Source organism: Oncorhynchus nerka, linkage group LG23 (genome assembly GCF_034236695.1).
Source record: "Oncorhynchus nerka isolate Pitt River linkage group LG23, Oner_Uvic_2.0, whole genome shotgun sequence".
Taxonomy (NCBI): domain Eukaryota; kingdom Metazoa; phylum Chordata; class Actinopteri; order Salmoniformes; family Salmonidae; genus Oncorhynchus; species Oncorhynchus nerka.
This window is the reverse complement of record NC_088418.1, coordinates 33219472-33245616: the sequence shown is the minus strand read 5'-3', so window position 1 is coordinate 33245616 and position 26145 is coordinate 33219472. Positions and strand designations below refer to the sequence as shown.

The following is a 26145-nucleotide window of genomic DNA, read 5'->3' as shown; positions in this document are numbered from 1 at the left end:
TATTTACTTCAAGTATTTTCTATGCTGCCATGATTGGGGTTTTTGTGAGTTGCAAAAGAGTCCTTGATCTCAATGGGACTGCTAAAATAAATAAAGGTCTTAAAAAATAAATAAATGCATTAAGCACTGTGTGTGTTTCAATCAGTTACATAGTATGAAGTTATTTTGATGTAATAAAGTGTTGGTTCAGACCCACTTCAGGAAGTACCCGTGCTAAGGATTATTCAACTCTGGTCTGACCAATTGGAATTCACGCTTCAAGAATGTTTTGATCACCTGGACTGGGATATTTTCCGGGTAGCCGAGATTATTATCAATGTGTATACGCTGATTTAAGGTTATCAGGAAGTGTATAGGAGATGTTATACCCACTGTGACTATGAAAATGGCAGCATTCGCGCGGAACTGAAAGCGCAAACATCGCATTTAACCATAGCAAGGTGACTGGGAATATGGCCAAATCCAAAAAGTGTAGTTATTCCCGCCGTAAGGCAATCAAACAGGCGAAACATCAGAGACAAAGTGGAGTCTCAACTCAAGGGCTCAGACACAACTTGTGGCAGGTTCTTCAGACAATCACGGACTACAAAGGGGAAACCAGCCATGTCGCAGACAACGACATCTTGCTTCCGGGAAGTTAAACATCTTCGCTCGCTCGGAGGATAATACAGCGTCGCGGCTCACTACCAAGGACTGTGGGCTCTCCTTCTCCATGGCCACCATAAGACATTTAAACATGTTAACCCTCGCAAGGCCGCCGGCCCAGGTGGCATCACTAGCCACATCCTCAGAGCGTGCGCAGACCAGCTGGCTGGAGTGTTTACGGACATATTCAATCTCCCTATCTCAGTCTACTGTCTCCACATGCTTCAAGATGTCCACTATTCTTCCTGTACCCAAGAAAGCAAAGGTAACTGAACTAAATGACTATTAGCTTACCCAAATAGATCCACAGACGATGCAATCGCCATCACACTGCCCTATCCCATCTGGACAAGAGGAATACCTATGTAAGAATACTGTTCATTGACTAAAGCTCAGCATTCAACACCATAGTAATCTCCAAGCTTATCATTAAGCTTGAGGCCCTGGGTCTGAACCCCACCCTGTGCAATTTGGTCCTGGACTTCACCTCGCAGCACAATGCCTCTCCCCTATTTGACCTAGAGAGTTTGTGAATGCATTGACATGTAGGATACGTGTACCTTTAAAAAAAAATGTATGTTCTGTCTTTGAGCTGTTCTTGTCTATTGATGCTCTGTATTATGTCATTCTGTATTATGTTTCATGTTTTGTGTGGACCCCAGGAAGAGTAGCTGCTGCTTTTGCAACAGCTAATGGGGATCCTAATAAAATACAACAAAAAAAGTCAAATTCCCAATGTCAAAAGGAATTAATTGTGTACTTTAGGAAACAGCAGAGGGAGCACCCCCCTGTCCACATCGACGGGACCACAGTGGAGCAGGTGGAAAGCTTCAAGTTCCTCGGCGTACACATCCCTGACGAACTGAAATGGTCCACCCACATAGACAGTGTGGTGAAGAGAGCACAACAGCACCTCTTCAATCTCAGGAGGTTGAAGAAATGTAGCTTGACACCTAAAACCCACAAACTTTTACAGATGCACAATTGAGAGCATCCTGTCGGGCTGTATCTCCGCCTGGTAAGGCAACTGCACTGCCCGCAACCACAGGGCTCGCCAGAGGGTGGTTCGGTCTGCCCAGAGCTTCACCAGGGGCAAACTACCTGTCCTACAGGACACCTACAGCACCTGATGTCACAGGAAGGCCAAAAAGATCAAGGACAACAACCACCCGAGCCACTGCCTGTTCACCCCGCTATCATCCAGAAGGTGAGGTCAGTACAGGTGCATCAAAAGCTGGGACCAAGAGACTGAAAAACAGCTTCTATCTCAAGGCCCTCAGACTTAAATTATGTTAAATAAACATCACATTAGAGGCTGCTGCCCTAGACTTGTAATCACTGGCCACTTTAATAATCTTTACATATTTTGCATTCCTCATCTGACATTGCTCGGCCAATATTTCTATATTCTTAATTCCTTTACTTAAGATTTGTGTGTATTGTTGTGGAATTGTTAGATTTTACTGCACTGTTAGAGCTAGAAACACAAGCATTTCACAATACCTGCAATAACATCTGATAAACACGTGTATGTGACAAATAACATTTGATTTGATGTTGTAAGTGTCACGAATAGGCTCGAAGCCCGTAACAAAAAGGGAGATAACGTGGAGATAAAGAATAACAAAATATGTTTATTAATTGAAGTAAAGTAAATACAATTAACAGTGGTGCATGTTTAGTCAGTAGTGTAAGTGAGTGGTCACGTGTATACATGTGATAATGAGGGATGTTGAAAGGTGCCAACGCAAACAAACCAAATAGCCACAACCAAAATCTGTGTGTCTGCATGGAGAGAGTCTCCTCAATGAATGAGGAAGAGGTGCATTTATCCTGGGACACACCCGAGCCCAGGTGTGTCCCATTTCACTGACGACCCTCCCGGCTCCACCCACCGACATCCTGTTAAGGAAAACAAGAGCAAAGAGAAATAATTCATCAGACAGAGTGGGAGGGTCGTCACAGTAAGCCATTGCTGCCCCTTGCAACATTGTAAGTACAACATCATCTTTCTAATTTGATATTGAGTTGAATGTACTGGTGCCCAACCCATATATTTCAGCAGTGCATTGTACCCTACACCATAATTTCAAATGGTAAGACGTGTCCTGTTAAAGCTAAAGTTTACTGGCTGATGAATGACAATAACGTAGTATGCCTATTTACCGCAACATATGATTTAATAGTTATTTTACCAAAATTAATTGATGTTAATTGATATATTCATGGTATAAAAATATATAGAATTTTACATTATAAAGTTCACAAACTATAGCCTACTAAGATAGGCATATGGCACAATGCTGATTGATATAGGTTATGAGCAGTGGATTGGTCTGAACAACTTTAGTAGGCCTAATGATTTTGTTGTGAGTAATGAGAAAACAGGATACGTAGGCAAATTCCGACATCAGTGGACCTGCGTGAGGGGTGTCATGAAGAATTAGGGCGTTTTGAAAGGGCTGATACAGCGTTAACTATTTAGGCCGCGCAGGGCTCCTGTTACCATTTGTAACAGGGAACAACTTATTATAGATTATTATATGGCGACTGATCCTCAAATAGGCTATGCAATATAGGGCTATTTGCGATAATAAGCTTCAAATCAAAATCAATTCAAATTTTATTTGTCACATACACATGGTTAGCAGATGTTAATGCGAGTGTAGCGAAATGCTTGTGCTTCTAGTTCCGACAATGCAGTAATAACCAACAAGTAATCTATCTAACAATTCCAAAACTACTACCTTATAGACACAAGTGTAAGGGGATAAAGAATATGTACATAAAGATATATGAATGAGTGATGGTACAGAGCGGCATAGGCAAGATACAGTAGATGGTATCGAGTACAGTATATACATATGAGATGAGTATGTAAACAAAGTGGCATAGTTAAAGTGGCTAGTGATACATGTATTACATAAAGATGCAGTAGATGATATAGAGTACAGTATATACGTATACATATGAGATGAATAATGTAGGGTATGTCAACATTATATTAGGTAGCATTGTTTAAAGTGGCTAGTGATATATTTTACATAATTTCCCATCAATTCCCATTATTAAAGTGGCTGGAGTTGAGTCAGTGTGTTGGCAGCAGCCACTCAATGTTAGTGGTGGCTGTTTAACAGTCTGTTGGCCTTGAGATAGAAGATGTTTTTCAGTCTCTCGGTCCCAGCTTTGATGCACCTGTACTGACCTCGCCTTCTGGATGATAGCGGGGTGAACGGGTGGCTCGGGTGGTTGTTGTCCTTGATGATCTTTATGGCCTTCTTGTGACATTGGGTGGTGTAGGTGTCCTGGAGGGCAGGTAGTTTGCCCCCGGTGATGCGTTGTGCAGACCTCACTACCCTCTGGAGAGCCTTACGGTTGTGCGCGGAGCAGTTGCCGTACCAGGCGGTGATACAGCCCGCCAGGATGCTCTCGATTGTGCATCTGTAGAAGTTTGTGAGTGCTTTTGGTGACAAGACAAATTTCTTCAGCCTCCTGAGGTTCACGATGCTGTCTGTGTGGGTGGACCAATTCAGTTTGTCTGTGATGTGTACGCCGAGGAACTACTGTTCCATCGATGTGGATAGGGGGGTGTTCCCTCTGCTGTTTCCTGAAGTCCACAATCATCTCCTTAGTTTTGTTGATGTTGAGTGTGAGGTTATTTTCCTGACACCACACTCCGAGGGCCCTCACCTCCTCCCTGTAGGCCGTCTCGTCGTTGTTGGTAATCAAGCCTACCACTGTTGTGTCGTCCGCAAACTTGATGATTGAGTTGGAGGCGTGCGTGGCCACGCAGTCGTGGGTGAACAGGGAGTACAGGAGAGGGCTCAGAACGCACCCTTGTGGGGCCCCAGTGTTGAGGATCAGCGGGGTGGAGATGTTGTTGCCTACCCTCACCACCTGGGGGCGGCCCGTCAGGAATTCCAGTACCCAGTTGCACAGGGCGGGGTCGAGACCCAGGGTCTCGAGCTTGATGACGAGCTTGGAAGGCACTATGGTGTTAAATGCCGAGCTGTAGTCGATGAACAGCATTCTCACATAGGTATTCCTCTTGTCCAGATGGGTTAGGGCAGTGTGCAGTGTGGTTGAGATTGCATCATCTGTGGACCTATTTGGGCGGTAAGCAAATTGGAGTGGGTCTAGGGTGTCAGGTAGGGTGGAGGTGATATGGTCCTTGACTAGTCTCTCAAAGCACTTCATGATGACGGAAGTGAGTGCTACGGGGCGGTAGTCGTTTAGCTCAGTTACCTTAGCTTTCTTGGGAACAGGAACAATGGTGGCCCTCTTGAAGCATGTGGGAACAACAGACTGGGATAGGGATTGATTGAATATGTCCGTAAACACACCAGCCAGCTGGTCTGCACATGCTCTGAGGGCGGGGCTGGGGATGCCGTCTGGGCCTGCAGCCTTGCGAGGGTTAACACGTTTAAATGTTTTCCTCACGTCTGCTGCAGTGAAGGAGAGTCCTCATGTTTTGGTTGCGGGCCGTGTCAGTGGCACTGTATTGTCCTCAAAGCGGGCAAAAAAGTGATTTAGTCTGCTTGGGAGCAAGACATCCTGGTCCGTGACGGGGCTGGTTTTCTTTTTGTAATCCGTGATTGACTGTAGACCCTGCCACATACCTCTTGTGTCTGAGCCGTTGAATTGAGATTCTACTTTGTCTCTATACTGACACTTAGCTTGTTTGATTGCCTTGCGGAGGGAATAGTTACACTGTTTGTATTCGGTCATGTTTCCGGTCACCTTGCCCTGATTAAAAGCAATGGTTCCCGCTTTCAGTTTCACGCGAATGCTGCCATCAATCCACGGTCTGTTGTTTGTCATATAGCCTGAAGGGGGTGTATCTTGGCCATAAAAGACCTTTGTATTTTTGTCTCAGGGCTCTCAACGAATCATCTGAGAGTGATTTGTCGACCAGCCATCATTATTGTAGAGCACTCAATCGATTCACTTTATATGTGTGTGTTGTATTGTGTCCAAACTTTAATGATTTGTAAGTCAAAAAACAGATTAACATATCCAAACATTATTTGACATGGTTTACTAAGAGACCCTAATTAAATCATGAGGCTCCCACATTTCAAGCTTACATATGAAGGCGTCACGCCCTGACCTTAGAGAGCTTTTTATGTCTCTATTTTGGTTTGGTCAGGGTGTGATTTGGGTGGGCATTCTATGTTCTTTTTTCTATGTTTTTGTATTTCTTTGTTTTGGCCAGATATGGTTCTCAATCAGGGACAGCTGTCTATCGTTGTCTCTGATCGGGAACCATACTTAGGTACCCTTTTCCCCCACCTGTTTTGTGGGAAGTTAACTTCAGGGACATAGCCCAAAGCTTACATTTACATTTACATTACATTTAAGTCATTTAGCAGACGCTCTTATCCAGAGCGACTTACAAATTGGTGCGTTCACCTTAAGACATCCAGTGGAACAGCCACTTTACAATAGTGCATCTAAATCTTTTAAGGGGGGTGAGAAGGATTACTTTATCCTATCCTAGGTATTCCTGAAAGAGGTGGGGTTTCAGGTGTCTCCGGAAGGTGGTGATTGACTCCGCTGTCCTGGCGTCGTGAGGGAGTTTGTTCCACCATTGGGGGGCCAGAGCAGCGAACAGTTTTGACTGGGCTGCGCAGGAACTGTACTTCCTCAGTGGTAGGGAGGCGAGCAGGCCAGAGGTGGATGAACGCAGTGCCCTTGTTTGGGTGTAGGGCCTGATCAGAGCCTGGAGGTACTGAGGTGCCGTTCCCCTCACAGCTCCGTAGGCAAGCACCATGGTCTTGTAGCGGATGCGAGCTTCAACTGGAAGCCAGTGGAGAGAGCGGAGGAGCGGGGTGACGTGAGAGAACTTGGGAAGGTTGAACACCAGACGGGCTGCGGCGTTCTTGACGGTTTGGTTTTGTTCTTTGTTTTGTCGGCGTCATTTTTAATAAAAGGAAAATGTACGCTTACCATGCTGCACCTTGGTCCAGTCCTTCAGCCAGCCGTGACAGAACTTCCCACCACCAACGGACCAAGCAGCATGGTAAGGTGGACTCCTGGACATGGGAGGACGTTCTGGATGGCAAGGGAGTCTACACATGGGAGGAGATCCTGACGGGAAGGGATCGCCTTCCATGGGAACAGGTGGAGGCAGCTAGGAGAGCAGAGGCAGCCGGAGAAAGGAACCAGCGGTATGTGGGAACACGGCTGGCAAGGAAGCCCAAGAGGCAGCCCCCCAAAAAAACATTTTGGGGGGGCACACGGGGAGTGTGGCAGAGTCAGGAAGCAGACCTGAGCCAACTCCCCGTGCTTACCGTGGAGAGCATGGGACTGGTCAGGCCCCATGGTATGGGGTGAAGCTCACGGTATCAAGGCGGAACATTCACAGGCCGGTGTGCTCGGTGCCAGCGTCTCGCATTTGCCGGGTGGAAGCTGGCATCCAGCCAGAACGGGTGGGGCCACCTCTGCGCTCTAGGTCAAGGTGTGACTTGGGTGGGCAAATCTATGTTTCTATTTCTTTGTTGGCCTAATATGGTTCCCAATCAGAGGCAGCTGTTTATTGTTGTCTCTGATTGGGGATCATACTTAGGCAGCCTTTTTTCCCACCTTAGATTGTGGGATCTTGTTTTTGTGTAGCTGCCTGTGAGCAGCGAACGTCACTTTTCGTTTGTGCTTGTTTGTTTTTGTTTGCGTTTCGATTTATTAAAATATGTGGAACTCTACGCACGCTGCGCCTTGATCCAATCCATCTTCAAACGGACGTAACACCCCATCTCTTTCAACCATATAGTTTTTCATTTCCTCATCAATCCATGGAGCCTTAACAGTCAGTTTCTTAACAGGTGCATGTTTATCAATAATTGGAAGAAGCATTCATCAAGTGCAGCGTCTGGATGCTCCTCAATAATCACATCAGACCAACAAATATTTGTAACATCATCCAGATAAGAGTCAAAGCAAAATCTTTTGTATGATCTTTTATATACTATTTTAGGCCCAGCTGTTGGAACTTTGGCTTTCCTGGATATAGCCACTATATTGTGATCACTGCATCCAATGGGTATGGCTATAGCTTTAGAACAATGTTCTACAGCAATAGGAAAATGTGATCGATACATGTGGATGATCTTGTATAGTTTGTAAACACCCTGGTAGGTTGAGGATGATATTGATGAATATATTGATACGAATCCGGTTAGGGTTAGAAAAATAAACTACAAAATGTTGCCATATTAGTAGTTCACAACTTATCCGGTTTAGGGAAGAAAATGTCAAATTATTTTTACATAAATTATTTCAGAAAAAACGGATATTGCATAAGAAAACGTCAACGTGATTCAAATTAAAGACAGATGAAGCTACAATAATTTATAAATACTACCAAAACGTAATAATACAAATCTGGCAGGATCACATGACACCCTTACTACAAAGGCAGTATTAACGTTAAGTGATGTCACGCTACATAACCTTACCGGAAAAACACAGCAGTGACCCAAACCTGCATTTTTACCATTCTCCCTCTTTATATGTCAGAGACTCAGTTGTTGTTCTGATCATAACCTGTAACATGTACAATTTATTTCCTCTAATTGTGATAATACAAGCAATTGCAACCTTTGATAGCAAAAGTCGCTGTTGTCAAATATACAGGACCTGTTCAACAGCCCTTACGACAAAAAGATTGCAGTCAGCTTGCAATATAACTGCAGTATGCTGTAAATACTACATCCAAAATAACAGTTTTTCTTACTGCACTGCAGTTGTTCTGCAATTACTAAAACCATAATACCACAGTCGACTGCAGTTACTGCACATTTTACTGCGGTTTCAAAATTGCAATCTTTTTTGTAAGGGAGGGCTCAACGTTACAGAATGGTCACGTAGAAATGTTCTGTGTAGAGGCAATTGTGTCAGCAGTACAATCAAACTATAACAACACTTCAAAATTGACCAGGAACATACCGATTCTAAGTATGACATTTATTGATGAATGAATGAATGAATGTGCTATACATATTGTAGCCACGGGAGGTTGGTGGCTTCTTAATTGGGGAGGACGGGCTCATGGTAATGGCAGGAGCAGAATAAGTGGAATGGTATCGCACCGTTACAGTCATTATTATGAGCCGTCCTCCCCTAAACAGCCTCCATTGATTGTAGCAGTTTACCTATAATTTGTTCATGTTACTGACCCAAATCTTAATATCTTAATATAACACTGGAGATCCATTTGGTCTCCACAGAATTGGGAAAATGGGACCAAGCTACATGTATGCCATCTACCATTGTATCCTCCTGGCTCTGCCAATTGCCTTATCTGCTGCTGTCCTGATTCATGGTACTAGATCTGTCATATTGCATGTAGGTGGTTATGCCATTAAACAATAACATAGGATTATATTGAATCCATTTAATTCTTAACAATGCCTTCATAAAGCACAGACCACACATTGGAAACTGAAGAGGATTTATTATGTGGGAGTATATAGAGAAAGAAAGGGAACGAGAGAGCTCCTTCATAGGTATAGGGACAAGAGTGGGCTTTAGGAGATGGTAGGTAGGTGGGCCCAGGTGCTCCGCCATTTTCTGCCACTGCAATGAAAAGCCACCACCACCAACAACAACAAAATTAACAAACCACATCAATATAGGTCAAATGGAAGAATTAAATAACTTTTATGTTTGAAATTTTTCCTGATTTACATACAGTATGTGCAGAGGAACAGGAGCTCAAGCAGTAGTAAATCTGAGGTGCCAGTACTCAGCTCCGGTGAGCTCCAACCGAAGTCAAGCACTGCATAAAGTATGTCCCAATAGATGAAAAAGTGACAAAACTCTGGCAGAGCATCCTACTTACCAGGATCATGGCTTCCATCTGATTAAATCTTCTCGCTGCCCCTTTATGAACAGAATTTAGCAAATGTTATTATTTGAAATGGCTAGCTTTGTGGTTTTGTGTAATTTACAACCTTTTACTGAATTCACAAATTTACTCAAATGATGGATGGAATTGACTATACTGACTGTACATCCTTGCAAATAACTAGGTGCAGGTCAAATAGAGGTGACATACATTGTTACTGTTTACAGAAAATCTAACAATTTCACCAGTTTGACCTTTTTATTGCATAATAACATCAATGTCATAACTGTTCTTCCCTTCCCTGTTCTTCCCTTAAATTCCGTTCTAACTAACCTCCCTAACTCTGGACTTCACCACTGTCTCAACTGTTCTTAAAGAGTTCCTATCCTTGCATTCTGAAATAGGGATATTTCTACACATGATAGAATGGTAATGCATTTTAGTTGTTGCCTCATAACTTAGTTGACTTTCACTGTCATTGCTGGTACATTAATAAACAACTAAGATAACGTGCTGTACTATAGAGATGACAGCCCAGGCTCGCATTGTGTACAGTGGAGACAAAGAAAATAGTCAGTGACAAATTAAAGATAGTTCCATGTACCATTGCTTATTCGGTTTCTGTCTTTTCTGGCACTCTGCAGTGCCGGTGTCCTCCAACATTATCACAATGGACCCCTGCTTCTCTTCCACTGTGAACTTCAACCTGAATGAACACACACAGACATAATTGGTATTGAAACTCTTAGGTGGCACATGCACATTATTTGCCGGTCCAAATTTACTCACCACCCCTGCTTCTTGGCCCTGGCTTAACCCTTAGGTTTTTCTGAAGGGTCTGGATATGTATAATCAGGAAAGTGATGGAGCTTACGCCATATTGCTTATACCTTACACATAAAAGCATCTAATGGTTAGGGCCAAGGGACAGGGAGTGAACTGCGAACTGGGAACGGCTGATTCACTATGGGTAAAGCCCATTTTATCTCTATTTGTGCTTTTTGTGACTCCTCTCTTTGGCTGGAAAAATGGCTGTGTTTTTCTGTGAGTTGGTGGTGACCTAACATAATCGTTTGTGGTGCTTTCGCTGTAAAGCCTTTTTGAAATCAGACACTGCGGCTGGATTACCGAAAATGTTATCTTTAACCTCTCTGCGCACAGAAACCGGTAGCAGGATGAAATTCGACAACATACGGTGATCGCTACATAAATAATCATATTAAACATTCATGAAAATACAAGTGTCTCACATGTTTCGAAAGCCTAGAATCTTGCTAATTCAACTGCGTTGTCAGATTTAAAAAAGGATTTACTGCGAAAGAATACGATGCGATTATCTGAGTAGAGTCCCCCCCAAAAAACTATTTCAACCAACACAGGGGTAACAAAATCACAAACTGCAATGAAATAAATTGTTTACCTTTGACGATCTTCCTCTGTTTGCAATCCCAATGCTCATTGTTACACAATGAATGGTCTTTTGTTTGATAAAATCAATTTTTATAGCCTAACATGAAACATTTTGTGAATCGCTTGTGTCGTGAATTCCATCTCATTCCATTTTCGACGACAAATTCGAGGTAAATACACATACAAAACGTGACTTTTCCAGTCATGTTTGGTTTCATTGCAATCAACTGGTTTGTTTGTAACAGTCAATACGTCCCTCGAAATGACCCATCAGGTTTGGTTTGTTTGTAACACAACCAAACCTGATGGGTCATTTCGCGGGACGTATTGACTGAAAGAAACCGATTTGAAGACAACAAGTAATGACATCATTGTGCACCAATGATATGACCGCTGTTTCGTTGATTGACTGTATTTTAACCCAATGACCACTGATCGTCTTGAAATCTAGCTGGGTAGATAGCCAATGAGCTGAGGTAAACAGGCAATATGTAATGTTTATGTGTTGGAAGACCAACCCATGTAGTAAACTTCGGCGTAAAGAGGTTCATTCGCCATTGACGATTCATACCGGAAGGATGTTGCGCACAGCATTGTTTTGGTAAAGCGCATATTCAGCTGTTTATATATAAATCAGTATGGCGACTAAGTCAGGGAAAGCTAAATCTAAGTCTAGATATACAGATGTACACACAATTTTAGAAGAAATTGATCGAGGTCGATTCATTTAGCGATTCCCAAATGGAGGAATGTTTTTTGAACCGAGAGGACATCATTTTGGACTGGTAAGTTCTTCTCATGCTAATACCGTTCTTTGAAATTAATAATATAAAATATTATTTGTGAAATGAAATAGCCTATTTGAGGCTGTTGAGGGGAGGGCAGGCCCACAACAATGGCCAAAGTGAAATGGAGACAGTAGATACAGCTGGTCTGTTGTAATATAATAAAGACAGTAGATCTAGCTGGTCTGTCATAATATAATATAGATAGTAGATCTAGCTGAAATGTCATAATATAAATGAGACAGTAGATCTAGCAGGTCTATAATAATATATGCAACCTTATGTTCCCTGTACTCTATATATATCTGTTTATTATACCTGTTGATACAGGGCTCATATGTGAAACTATTCTAACTGAACATTTTCTTTCACAGTGACACTGACTCCGAATGGGAGCCCCCAGTGCCAAGGTGTCCATCCCCCACTGAAGCTGGTTCATCCAGCTCCTGCCACAAGTGGTGTTCATCTGTCCGAATGTATTTCTGCAGGCATGGATGTGCTATGGCACCTGGCATCAGCAGCATAATATCGTGTAGAAGACTGAGGGTCTTCCAAATATTGAAAGTGTTATTTTGTAAATGTATATATTTTTTTCTTCTTCATGTTTTTTCTCTCAATTTTTTGGGTGTGTGAGTTAGAATACCATTTTAGTATTTTGTATATAGTTATTCCATTCAAAATGTATAACTTCACCAATTTGGCCACTTGGGTACACTTGGGCTACTTGTGTGGGACACCTGGGTCACTTCATGATAAATGCCATGTAAGCACACTTATTTTGGAAGTTATCATTCTGAAACTCTTTTTTTGGCACACCACATCAGATACATGGGGCTACATATTGTACGACAGAAATGCACTGTTTTTGTTGATCAGATGCTATTCTGGACTTACGTGCAAAGGTAGCCTACTTTTTGAAGTGGTTTGTTTTACAATCAGATGAAAACACCATGACTGGTTGTGTTCATGCCACTTTAATAAGTAGGCTAATACATTTTTAAAGTTCAATTAAATATTGTTACTATAAAATCCACAATAGAACTGCTAAAGCAGTCATTTGGACTGATCATGAATTAAAACTATTTATTACTCTGCCAAGTCATGCCCCCCTCCATTCCTAAATTAGTCTAAAATACACACTGTCTTTGTTAGAATCTTAATATCACAAACAGAACTGGTGTTATAGACAGTTTTAGGAGGGCATGTCATTTTTTATATGTTTTTCCCCGTTGCCCCTCCTCTCGACAGTAGAGCTTGCTCCCCTCCTCCCGATAGGGTAATATGCCATGCCCAGTTGAAACACACCCAGATAATTGCCTCGAAAGTGAACCTAAACTATACCGAAACTAATTTCACACATATAATAACAGACTAAATAAATTAAGTAGGCTAAATTGTGATGGGGAGAATGGATGAGTTGATGTGCGAGGGGGAGTGGACAACACATAATTATGTAGGTCATCACCAATAGTGAATGAAGAACAGGGTGGACCATTCTATTGTAATGATCTATTCTAATTATAATCAAAATATGTTATGTACTCTATTAGTCTACTCTGGCCTACTTGGAGTACACAGTGAGAGAGTACGTAATTTACAATGGCAAGATGACCTAGACGAATGGATGCACTCGTTAGCATTGCTTCAAAATCTGAATGAAAACGACTCAGATGGTGGGAAAGAAATTAATCATGATGACGACTCTGCTGCGTATTCTTCTGATGTTGAGCCTCAACCTGAGCCTACATCTTCGAGGCCTAACTGAAAAATAGCCAAAACTGTGCACTGAGCAGGTGCCCACGCCACCAGCAAATGAAATGGTGAGATAGGAGAGATGATGAGACTATTTGGAATAGAACCAGCTGTTGAGAATTCTTCGGGCTGTTATCAGCACAAAATGTCATCAGTGAGGGAGCAGGGCCTACATTTCAAGCAATAAATAAAATCAGCAATGCACTCAACAGCTTTCGTTGTTGAGGCTTTGTGACATGGACATGCTCCAACTGATAATTGACATGATTTTCACTTTTATCAATCACACTTGGCGCTTGTAATGATGTTTAGGCTACGGATGTTTTCGTCATATGAACATGCATCTTGGTGGTTGAGGAATTTATTTTGTCTTTATAAAAATGAGGACAAACGTAATGCAATGGTCAATCTTTGCGCTGGCAGTAGTGTTATAGGTTATAGGAGTGTGTCAAATATTTTTGCTATTTTCACAACCAGAATTATGGGTGCAGTAGCTAGCAGTGGTAAGAAAGAGCTGGGTTGTGATTAATAAACAAGTTGTGTCGAGTTATGGTCCCTCATTGGCCAATCAGAATATGCTCCATGGCTAAATATTTGGTTGCTTTAAGTTGTGTATTAATTAACGGTCTTTTATGTATTACATTGTCATCAACTACAATTCAAATGTTAGTCCCTTATACCATAGCTTTTTAAATAGCCTGCCCCATGTTGAACATGTTTGCAGTTCACACTGTTCTATTCACACTGCTTCAATATGTAAATACATTGATAAAATCCTTAAGAGTCTATTGACCCGTGCATCAATCTAAGTAACAATTGAATAAATTCCCATCAAAACCTGCCAGTTTAAGCTAGAGATATCAATTCACCTCATTGGCCTTCTGCATCTGTGGTGGAAGGTGGCCAAGCTACAGCAGTGTTTGTCGCACCATGAGACACCCCAAAAGTCTTCTCACAAAAACGTCTGCAGTGTCCAAACAATTTGGCCTACAAACTAATATGACCCTGTTGTAGAAAGGGGAAACTCTTATGAACACGAAGGTGTTCTCCAACCCCCACAAGTGTCACGGGACTTGTCTGAAGGTAGCCCATACAAATTCATGGAAGTATGGAGGAAGTTTTTCAGCAAAAAAAACGAAGGGTTAAATATGTCCAAAAAGCTATAATATTTCCTGAGCTTTCTTATATCTCCTATATATAGCACATAAACTTCAAAACCTTATTCCTTATGATTTATCTCTTGTATGTCTTTTTTTGCCATTTAAAAATGGGTAATTCATTGCTTTTCTATGGGCTTTAGTAGTAAAGGCCAAATGCAATACTTTTATAAATGTTGTATATTTGTTTTATACCTAAAGGGGTCCTAAAACTCAAACTCAAATGGATAAATGATCCATGGTATTACCATCTTAAACAATGATGTATGCTACCTTAGTAGAACTAAAATAAAACACTAATATCTCTTGATTAGATAAGTATTAAACCACCTGAGTCAATACATGTTAGAAAATCACCGTTGGCAGTGATTACAACTATGAGTCTTTCTGGGTAAGTCTCTAAAGGCTTTCCAAACCTGGACTGTGAAACATTTGCCTTTCGTTCTTTTCAAAATTCTTCCAGCTCTGTCAAATTGGTTGTTGATCATTGCTAGACAACCATTTTCATGTCTTGTCATGTATTTTCAAGCAGATTTAAGTCAAAACTGTAACTCGGCCACTCAGGAACATTCACTGTATTCTTGGTAAGCAACTCCAAAGTAGATTTGGCCTTGTGGTTTAAGTTATTGTCCTGCTTAATGTAATCTCCCAGTGTCTGATGGAAAGCAGACTGAACCAGGTTTTCCTCTAGAATTTTGCCTGTGCTTAGCTCCATTCAGTTTATTTTTTTATCAAAACAAAACTCCCCAGTCCTTAACGATTACAAGCATACCCATAACATGATGCAGCCACCACTATGCTTGAAAATATGGAGAGTGGTATTCAGTAATGTGTTGTATTTGATTTTCTACAAACATAACACTTTGTATTCAGGGCAAAAATGTAATTGCTGTTATGACTCTCCTGTGAGGATCCAAAGATCAGGTTACAATAGATTAGCTTCTACAGAGCCCTTTCACCCACAGAGGGTAGGAGGGATTGGTGTGGGGGTCTTATGACACCTGACATCGATCATAAATTGCAGGCAGTAGATGACTCCTTTTGGTCTCTAGTATTGGTGAATGGAATCCCTTTGTTACAGAAGGTTTTGCTGCCCAAAAACTCTAATGTCCAACAGTGAACACTGGGATAATATATTTCAACATCTGAATGTGGGGTATGATGAGAGATGGAATATGGGAAATTAATGTCTATTTTGTTGATGATGTCATTTAAAATGGCATAGAAGTGATGAAATGAAAATATTGTAACCTGAAGAGCTTTCACACTGTGTATATCAGGTTTACATCCTTTACGCTGTGTAGGAAATATCAAGTATGAAGAGGGAGCTCAGAGAGTTTGTCAGTACCCAAGTGTATAAAAGACTGAGTTAAGAATTAACATACCAGAATAGAAGGACCACAAGCTGCAGCTAGGTCTACATTGGTCATGACCCTGGAAATCAACACGATTTGAAGAAGACAAAGTAGCCTCTAGCTATTAATGTTACAGTTGAATATCTGTTCTAAGTACTGCAACTAAGAAAGTGAATTTATGTAGGACCATCCGGATATTCTCTTCAAATCATCGTCAACAACACTGCTCTCATAACAACTCTGGGGATCATCTACATGGCTGATTAGCTGTCCTCAAAAGACCACTCTTCCAGAAAGAGTGAGGTTGATGGCAACATTGAGTACTTTTTGGAGAGTACTCTCGTCTGATGAAACAAAAATAGAACTGTTTGGCCATAATGACCATCGTTATGTTTGGAGGAAAAAGGTGGATGCTTGCAAGCTGAAGAACACCATCCCAACCGTGAAGCACGGGGGTGGTAGCATCATGTTGTGGGGGTGCTTTGCTGCAGAAGGGACTAGTGCACTTCACAAAATAGATGGCCTCATGAGGAAGGAGAATGATGTTGATATATTGAAGCAACATCTCAAGACAAGGTATTGGAGTGGCCATCACAAAGCCCTAAACTAAATCCTATAGAAAATGTGTTGGCAGAACTGAAAAAGTGTGTGTGAGCAAGGAAGCCTACAAACCTGATTCAGTTACACCAGCTCTGTCAGGAGGAATGGACCAAAATTCACCCAATGTCCTGTGGGAAGCTTGTGGAAGGCTACCTAAAACGTTTGACCCAAGTTAAACAATTTAAAGACAATGCTACCAAATACTAATTGAGTGTATCTGAACTTCTGACCCACAGGGAATGTGATGAAAGAAGTAAAAGTTGAAATAAATCATTCTCTAAACTATTATTCTGGCATTTCACATTCTTACAATAAAGTGGTTATCTTAACTGACCTAACACAGGCAATTTTTACTAGGATTAAATGTCAGAAATTGTGAAAAACTGAGTTTAAAGGTATTTGGCTAAGGTGTACGTATGTAAACTTTCGACTTCAACTGTATGTTCTGTTGCTATTGTTCCAATCACGTATTTGTGATGGTACCATCAGGGACCACTCAACAATTATCACAAATATGTGATGGTACTCATCAAAGTGTTAATATAATAAAACATTTACATTTGGATATTGTCTTATCCATATATATTATGAATAACATGTTTATAAAAGACAGGGCTAAAGTTTGTAGGGCTAAAGGTAACTACTTCTAAACTTCTTAAGATCAGTCATGAATGAATGAAATTATACCTAGCTACATGTTGAACTTATGTAGCCTTTGGGCAAATCAGAAGTTGGGCAAATCAGATGTCAGTGTACTTACTACATTGAATACAGACTGCGTAAACCCAACTTCACTCCGAATTTACTTTCACATAACTTGTGTAAAACAAGTTAGAGGAGTTACTTTCAACTATTCAGTGTTATCAAGGTAGAGCATAGCTACGCAAATGAGTATGGAAGATGATCCATTTCCAAATGTGTTGACATGGTAGCTCAGCAGAAACGAACACTGTTTTTTTCCAAAGCTAAGCAGGGTACATAGAGGTAGGCATCTGGATGGTAGACTCGTTCTCTTTAGGTTGATGGCAAGATGTTGAAATGATGACATTGATTCAAATGTATTATTTTACTATCAACATCAACATTGAGACAAGGTCAAATAAAATATATCTAATCAAATATGAAATTCAACATAATGTCAATCACCCAATATACACTGAACAAAAATATAAATGCAACATGTAAAATGTTGGTCCCATGTTTCATTAGCTGAAATAAAAGATCCCAGAAATTTTCCATACTCACAAAAATCTTATTTCTCCTAAATTATGTGCACAAATTTCTTTACATTCCTGTTAGTGAGCATTTCTCATTTGCCAAGATAATCCATCTACCTGACATATCAAGAAGCTGATTAAAATTCATGATCATTACACAGGTACACCTTGTGTTGGGGAAAATATAAAAGGCCAGTAAAATGTGCAGTTTTGTCAAACAACACAATGCCACAGATGTCTTAAGTTCTGAGGTAGCATGCAATTGGTATGCTGACTGTAGGAATGTCCACCAGAGCTGTTGCCAGATAATTTAATGTTAATCTCTCTACCATAAGCCGCCTCTAACGTTGTTTTAGAGAATTTGGCAGTAAGTCCAACAGGCTTCTGAGACCAGCCACCGGACAGCTGATTAAACTATGGGTTTGCACAAACGGTCAGAAACCGTCTCAGGGAAGCTCATTTGCATGCTCTTCACCCTCGCCAGGGGCGACGAGTTCAGTGGGCAAATGCTTCAGTGGGCAAATGCTCACCTTCAATGGCCACTGGCACGCTGGAGTAGTGTGCTCTTCACAGATTAATCCCAGCTTAAACTGTACCAGGCAGTGATGTCATGTGAGTGAGCAGTTTGCTAATGTCAACATTTCAAACGGAGTGTTTCATGGTCGCAGTGGGGTTATGGTACGGGCAGGTATAAGCTACGCACAATGAACACAATTGCATTTTATCAATGGCAATTTGAATGCACAGAGATACTGTGACAAGATCCTGAGGCCCATTGTTGTGTCATTCATCCACCACCATCGCCTCTGTTTCAGCATGATAATGCACGGCCCCATGAGGCAAGGATCTGTACACAATTCCTGGAAGCTGAAAATGTCCCAGTTCTTCCATGGCCTGCATGCTCACCAGAAATGTAACTGAATGAGTATGTTTGCGATGCTCTGGATTGACTTGTATGACTACATGTTCCAGTTCCGGACACTATCCAGCAACTTTGCACAGCCATTGAGGAGTAGTAGGACAACATTCCACAGGCCACAATCAACAGCCTGATCAACTCTATGTGAAGGAGGCAAAGGGGAGATAGAAGCGCTGATTATGCTTTTGGGTCCTACTGTGTCTCTGACAATGAACGGACGGCAGAAACCTAAATAGAAACTGATAATTGTGCACAACTTCAGTATTACTTATTTAAACTGTTGTTACACTAAGGTTTATATTATTTTATTATTTTGCGCTTACTGTTGTACTGTATGCCCCTCCCAAAATGTCATATTATACAGACCTTGGATGGTGTAATGTTCTAAGACACTGCATAGCAGTGCAAGCTGTGTTGCTACAGATGCTGGCTCAATACCTGTGCTGCTCTTCACCCATGAGATGATTGTAGGTTTTTGTTTCTCTCCCTCTAAATACAGAAATAAATGATTTGAAATAACAAACTGGCTATATTTACAAATTAGTAACAATTTCTCACCCCATGTTCAAGTTTTTTTTTTATATATTCTTATAATAGAAACACCATAATATTAATCAAATTAATACCAAAATCTAAAAGTAATTGGAAAGGTAGATACAAATTATTTGTGACATTGTGGTTACAATAAAGAATGTAAACAAGATGTAAACAAGATGCTGTGTTTTTATATTTACAGTAGTGATGGACAGTTGGTGACATTTTGAAGAGGTTTTTAAACACTTGTAGCCCGATTAGCAGGATAAAAGACTATAGCCCGGCTACTGCAGGTGTGAAATTCCCCCTAACTGCAATGTATTCAATGCTTAAGCACTCTGAACGTGTTACATTTCTTACTCAAAACAGCAGTACATTATTTCTTCATCAACATCTTTGTTTTCATTAATACAATTTATAGAAACTGTTACCATTCAAAAACTAGCTGTTTATCTAAAAAAAATGACATTGCGACCAAAGAGAACAGACGAAATGGACATAATTTTCATCAAGCCAGCTTCTTTCTACAGTGCTACCTGTTCCAGGGTTAGGACCACCTGTAACATTCGTCGTTGGGAGAAAGAGAGGAGGACCAATGCGCAGCGTGGTAAGTGTTCATAGCTTTTAATGACGTACTAGAACACTGAACAAAACAATAAATAACAAACGAACAGTCCCGTAAGTGGAAAGACAAAAACACTAAACAGGAAATAAGCACCCACAACTCAAAAGTGAAACCAGGCTACCGAAGTATGGTTCTCAATCAGGGACAACGATTGACAGCTGCCTCTGATTGAGAACCGTACCAGGCCAAACACAGAATCCCACATTTTAGAAAAAGGAACATAGACTGCCCACCCCAACTCACGCCCTGACCATACAAAAACAAAGGAACTAAGGTCAGAATGTTACACCACCATGAGAGGACTTGAAAATGACCCGGAGGTGAGAGGATCACTAACACTAAAGGTATTTTGGTTTCTGTGCATTTTCTTTAAAAAAAATGTATATAGCCTATCAATGTGTAGGCATACTGTGTAATACAATCAATAATTAAATAAAGGTTAAATAAATAAAATTGTGTACTAAAAACATTCAGAGCATACAAACATGCCGACCACCATCTGTGGACAAAGGGCTGGACAACTGGCCGCACCGAAAAAACGTATGGTTTCCAAGAAAGCGGTTAGTTTCGCTAGATTCTTCAAATCTGTATGCAGCATTTGTGTGTTGGAGTCACTTAATTCTTAATTGAAATACCGTTTCTGTCATAGGCCACTGTAGTCAATGGGGGCTCAGGTTGGTACCATTCTGCTCATCTGATGAAGGTGCACATGGATCAGATTCAAACTTTGAAGACCGAGATCGAGTCGTTGAAGGCAGACCAGCAGAAAGAGAAACATTATTGGAGGGCAGAGATTCCGGCGACAGCTGATGCATTGGTCCAGGGCCAGGCGGCATCTGCAGAGAGTCAGGCGGAGAATGACGCTTTGAAGAGGGCGAGGAACGAGATGAAGTCACAATCCATGCCAGGCGGCACACTTGTGAGCTCTGGAACTCCACCTCCGACATGCAGAGTCAACATACCCGGGGGTTTCGTCAGGTCGTCAGTTCACTCTGACATTTCCATTCCTCTTCTGACAGATCTTGACCAACTGCTCACCAGGCACAGAGATACCACGAGTGGGAGAGATACCACAAGTGGGCACAGAATACCAACTGGGATAGATCCCAAGGCAAATGTGGCTTACCAGTGAACCTCCTTGTGTTCATCATTAATACCGTGTCTCAGTAGTTTCTGTCCATTACTGGTGCAACCCAAAAAAGCATTAAAGATATAGTTAATGAGTACTTGAGGTCACAAGAAAGTCTGGACTGCTCTCCCTTATGTAAGGAATTAGGCACTTTCCCATGTTGACTACAGTATGTACTGTAGGCTGTTTGTAACGCCCCGGGTGTCGTGGGTGTGGAGTCAGACGCAGGAAACAGAGAGTGCAATACTGTGCTCTTTAATGCACTAACGCAACACTGGGTGCTCAAAACCAAAATGCCCCAAACACGGGGGACAAAAATAGTACAGCTTAATCCACGACCAGGAACAAACATGTTCCTCTACTACATAACCGAAGGTCACAATAATTAATCCCGCACAAAGAAACAGGCGGGCCGGCTGTCTAATAAAGCCCAACTAATGACTCACTAACAGGTGCTAACAATAAACATACAAGGAGGGGGAGGAAAGACAATCAGTGGCAGCTAATAGGCCGGCGACGACGACCGCCGAGCGCCACCCGACCAGGAAGGGGAGCCACCCTCGGTCGGACTCGTGACAATGTTAACTTGTCAGACTGCAACAGTAGTCTAATAAACAAATACAGGTGGCTTATATCTTCAATATTCTTTAAATGCTTTATTATCTTTAAATGCTTTATTATCCAAACATAAAAGCATATACTGTACAGTACTGTATTTCTTCATCGGCATCTTTATGCTTTCGTTAATAAAATAATGATAAAAAATACTCTTTCAAACACACACTGTCACATTGTACAGCGCCTTTATGGCTATTAAGCAGGGCTATATTTTGGCCTTCACGGGCGGAGCACAATTGGCCCAGCGTTTCTCTCCCTCTAAAAACAGAAATAAATGTTTTGGCCTTTACAAATATTATTTTGGAATTTATTCAGATTACAAACGCTGTCTTTCATTTTTCTGAAAAATAAATAACCTCCAAAATATCGTTATATACTGTATTATCAAGTTGATGACACAGTCATATAGCGGCACCTACATAAAGCTGAGTGACTCACTCATTCATGGCTTTGGATCAAAATAAATAAGTATCAACATTCTTTCTGATAGTCTTTAATAAATACATGTTTTGGTTATCCTGACCTGTACACCATGTACAGTATTATAATAGCCCATTATGGGCTATTAGCAGGACAATATTCCTTTACCAACACCTCTCTGTATTTTGATACTTTGTGGATGGGGGTCCGGAGTGGATTGGTGATCCCATAGTGCAAAATGCGTTGCTAAAGATGCAGGTTCGATACCCGTGCCGGGAGACACAAGGTGGCTTTTGGTTTTAATTTAGAATCCTCCAATCCTGCATATGTAATTATTGGCAGAGTCACGTCATATTTTTTTTATATACTGTAGGCCTACCGTAGGCGACATGAGTCTCATTAGTGTTGAGTAATGTGCTATTAAAAGTGGTGTAGGTCTTATTTATTTAAAGCGCATATTGAAGTCAGAAGCAATAGCTTACAACTATTTTAGCACCGTTTCACACTGCTCTGAGACAAGCATGGGGACTGGTCTTGATAAATCGATGAGATTTTTATTGTCATTAAATCTCTGTTTGTGTATTGGCTAGACTACAATTATGGTGTAGAAATGTTATGCTCTTAGTGTAACCTTTATTTAATTAGGCATGTCAGTTGAGAAGAGTAAGAACGATACGTGCTTTCACGTCAGAGTCTGCAAAAGTCTCCAATTGGAGCTAGTCGCTTTTTTAAAAATGTGTCGCTATAGGGGTCTGAATACTCGCTAAATATAGTGACTAAGTCGCTAAATTGGCAACACTGCCAATGAGTGCAGCTGCGCTTATTGTTTGCAACATGAGTGTATGATGACCGGTAGCCTGGCGCTGCGCCAGGGAGGAGGAGTGGGAGCAGGCGTGACAGGATGAAGGTCTACGTATTCAAACCACGTCACACCATGAGAAAGTAGAAAGAAACAGAGATGTTGTAAAGCGGATTATCGACACCACTGCCTTTTTGGGCATGCAATGATTGGCTTTTAGAGGACACGATGGAAGGGAAAGTTCCGCTAACAAGGGCAACTACAATGAGATTGCGGAGGTAATTGCACGTTGCGACGCTTTACTTGCTGAACCTGGAGCTTTCGACGGTCTTTTCTGATGTCGAAATCAATAGAGAATGATTTGACAGCTTCCATCGCATCATCCATTAAAAGTGAGATTAAAGAGAGAGGTTGACGCAGGGCATTTTTTTTGCGCTCGTTCCAGCAGTCACTTTCCTTCTGTATTTATTTAGCAAAGGAGATAACACATAATCACTCTGGACAGACACAAGAAAAAACTCATTACAGAAATGTTGCAGCAGTCTAGGTTACACCTAAACAGAGATCTGACATGCTGAATGGGATGAAAAGGAGACAATTCTTCAGTCTGATCAACTGTAGGCTACTAATAATAGCAGCTGCATACAGCCTATACTCCCTGTCCATCTGGTCAGGGTAAACAAATTGGTAACGTTATGTATTTACAGTCAATGTGATACAATTTGGTTTATATTCAAGCTTGGGCTGGCTAGGCTGCCTATACGTTTTCAATCCAAAATTATTAACTGGAATGAATCAATCAACATAATATTGATGACAGATTTGAGTTTGTTTTACTAGGCTTTCAGTTGCATAGGCCTGCACGATGCAAACATGCATAAAGCAAGCTCAGCCCTGTGAGTTTTATTGTCTATCAGTTGTTGTCTCTGTCTGGGTAGAGGATGTTCCCCTCTTAATCTAATATAAATATAATTCACATGAAAAAGTACAAGGTTGCTACAGTTTGACAAGGTTTTTTCTTTTTTTTAAACCATTTGACCTGATTAGGAAAAAACTGGTCCCATCATAGACCATATAAAAACCCTTTTACAACTGATTAATCACTGTCATACTTTATAGGGTCCAGAGTTTTCCTGGTTAGGCTAACAGATAAAGAAAAAAAAAGGAAAAAAAAAATGCCCCACCATTTTGGGACCTATGGTGCAACCAGTCTGCTTGCAGTTGTCAGTTATCGTCAGGATGATCATCAGGGCTTTATTCAGGAAAATTTCTTGGCATACTTTGATTTCTCAGTCTGTGTTTGACTTTGATTTCTGAAACGTCTGAGTTTATATTCATGGAGAAACCTGTTGCCCAAACATACAATGGTGCAACTGTAATGGAATGTATATGCTATTTGTATTTACAGCTAGCTCCCCTCCTGTTCCCTGATGAATAACCTCTATGGGATCAATGTCCCTAAACCGGGACAGTTGTTGTGCAATATGCGATAATGTGACTAGAATGACATTGTAAGTAACAGCCAACTTTCTGGGCTCCTGTGGTCTAAGACACTGCACCTCAATGCAAGAGTTGTCACTGCAGTAGCTGGTTCAAATCCAAGCTGCATCACATCTGGCTGTGATTGGGACTCCTATAGGGTGAGGCACTATTGGCCCAGCTTTGGTTGGGATAGGCTGCAATTGTAAATAAGAATTTGTTCTTAACTGACTTGCCTGGTTAAAAAAAAATAAAAAAATAGATGTCTTATTTGGGCAGAAAGCTTAAATTCTTGTGTCCAATTTACAGTAGCTATTACAGCAAAAAGAATGCAATGTTTGAGGATAGTCTACAACAACAAACACTTTATCACGGCAAATGGTTTGGTACATTCACCTCTGAAGGTAAATAATGTACTCGCATTCAGTAACTTGCTTTGATTTGTCATCCTGAAGGTCCCAGAGATAAAATGTAGTGAGTTTAAAAAAAAAATGTATATACATTTTTTTATTCAAATGTTGCAACTGGGTTCTACAGTTTGACCCCACTGCTGTCCCTGGCTCCACACACATCCTGCCCGGCCATCTAGATGTGTGAAGGTAGGTGTCTTTTCTGTAGGGAAGCTAATGATCCATCATGTATGACATTCCTGGGAGCTTGTAAACATAAATGTTTTTATTACCATATCATTTTTGTATGTTCTCTATATTTATGTACTTGAAAATGTTTAATTTGACCAATTCAGAACATTTGGGCAAACTCCTGGCAGATGTAATTCTTCACTGGATCAGTCTGAACCTTTGCACACATACTGCTGCCATCTTGTGGACAACATCTAAATTCACACTCATAATCCTATATCAATGGATGGCCTTTCCCTTGCATTTCAAAATGATTGTAATTAAATTATCTTTTTCCAGATCTAATGTGTTATATTTTCCTACATTAATTTCAAATTTCCACAGACTTCCATAAACTTCAAAGTGTTTCCTTTCAAATGGTATCAAGAATATGCATATCCTTGGTTCAGGTTCTGAGCTACAGGCAGTTAGATTTGGGAATGTCATTTTAGGCAGAAATTGGAAAAAAGGGTCTGCTCCTTATGAAGAGATGATGACCACTCAGCTACTGTTGTCATCTCTCTCCGGACATGAACTGAAGCCACGTTTCATTTGCCCGCTCATTCACTGGCAAGTTGAATGTTTCCTGTCCAAGCACTGTGAGTACACTTATACATTTTCTCTCATGTATGTAGAGTCAATCACACATACAAACATAATCATATTATTACACATCAATGATTTTAATCCTTGCTTGAACTAACTCATTCTTAGCTCTTTTGTCTAACTGTGTTGTGTTATTGTTTTTTGTCCTCCCAGTCAAATCCTGTCCTGCCCTCAGTGGAAGAGTTGAGCTCTCTCCAAACACCATCCATCCATCCATGATGAGCCTGTCCTGCACTAAAGTCTATGAACACCTCAACCCCCGTCCTTCACTGAAGTCGAACCTCTGAACACCTCAACTCATGCCTCACACCCTCATTCAATCACTGCTGTGATCCCTTCCCAACACTGTAATTAGCGCTCTCATTCCCATTCCCCATAATACTGTGCTATAAATGCCTTTATTAAATGCTTGAGGTTAAAATAATTCGTCTTTGATGATTTTTTAAACACACTTTGCCATCTACATGCATTTTGCGCCAATACTGTGGGTCTCCCATCCTCCTCAATTGTTCAAGTCACCAGCCTCCACTGGTGTCCACATACTTTTGTATATATAGTGTATTTCATCTGTTACATGTGTAAAGTCCGTTTTGGTATAATTTAGGTTCAGTTTTTTTGGCAATTACCGGG

The 26145-nt window shown here is 41.0% G+C and overlaps 1 long non-coding RNA gene across 2 annotated transcripts; it reads left to right on the top strand.

The window, feature by feature from the left end:
- Positions 1 to 22936: 22936 nt before the first annotated feature.
- LOC115106217 (uncharacterized) lies at positions 22937 to 25939 on the top strand. Of its 2 annotated transcripts, XR_003860004.2 has the most exons (4): positions 22937 to 23088; positions 24827 to 24888; positions 25362 to 25508; positions 25669 to 25939. It is a non-coding gene; the product is annotated as an uncharacterized LOC115106217 (long non-coding RNA). The 2 variants fall into 2 exon arrangements; XR_010460764.1 differs by having other exon boundaries at positions 24827 to 25508.
- Positions 25940 to 26145: the final 206 nt, after the last annotated feature.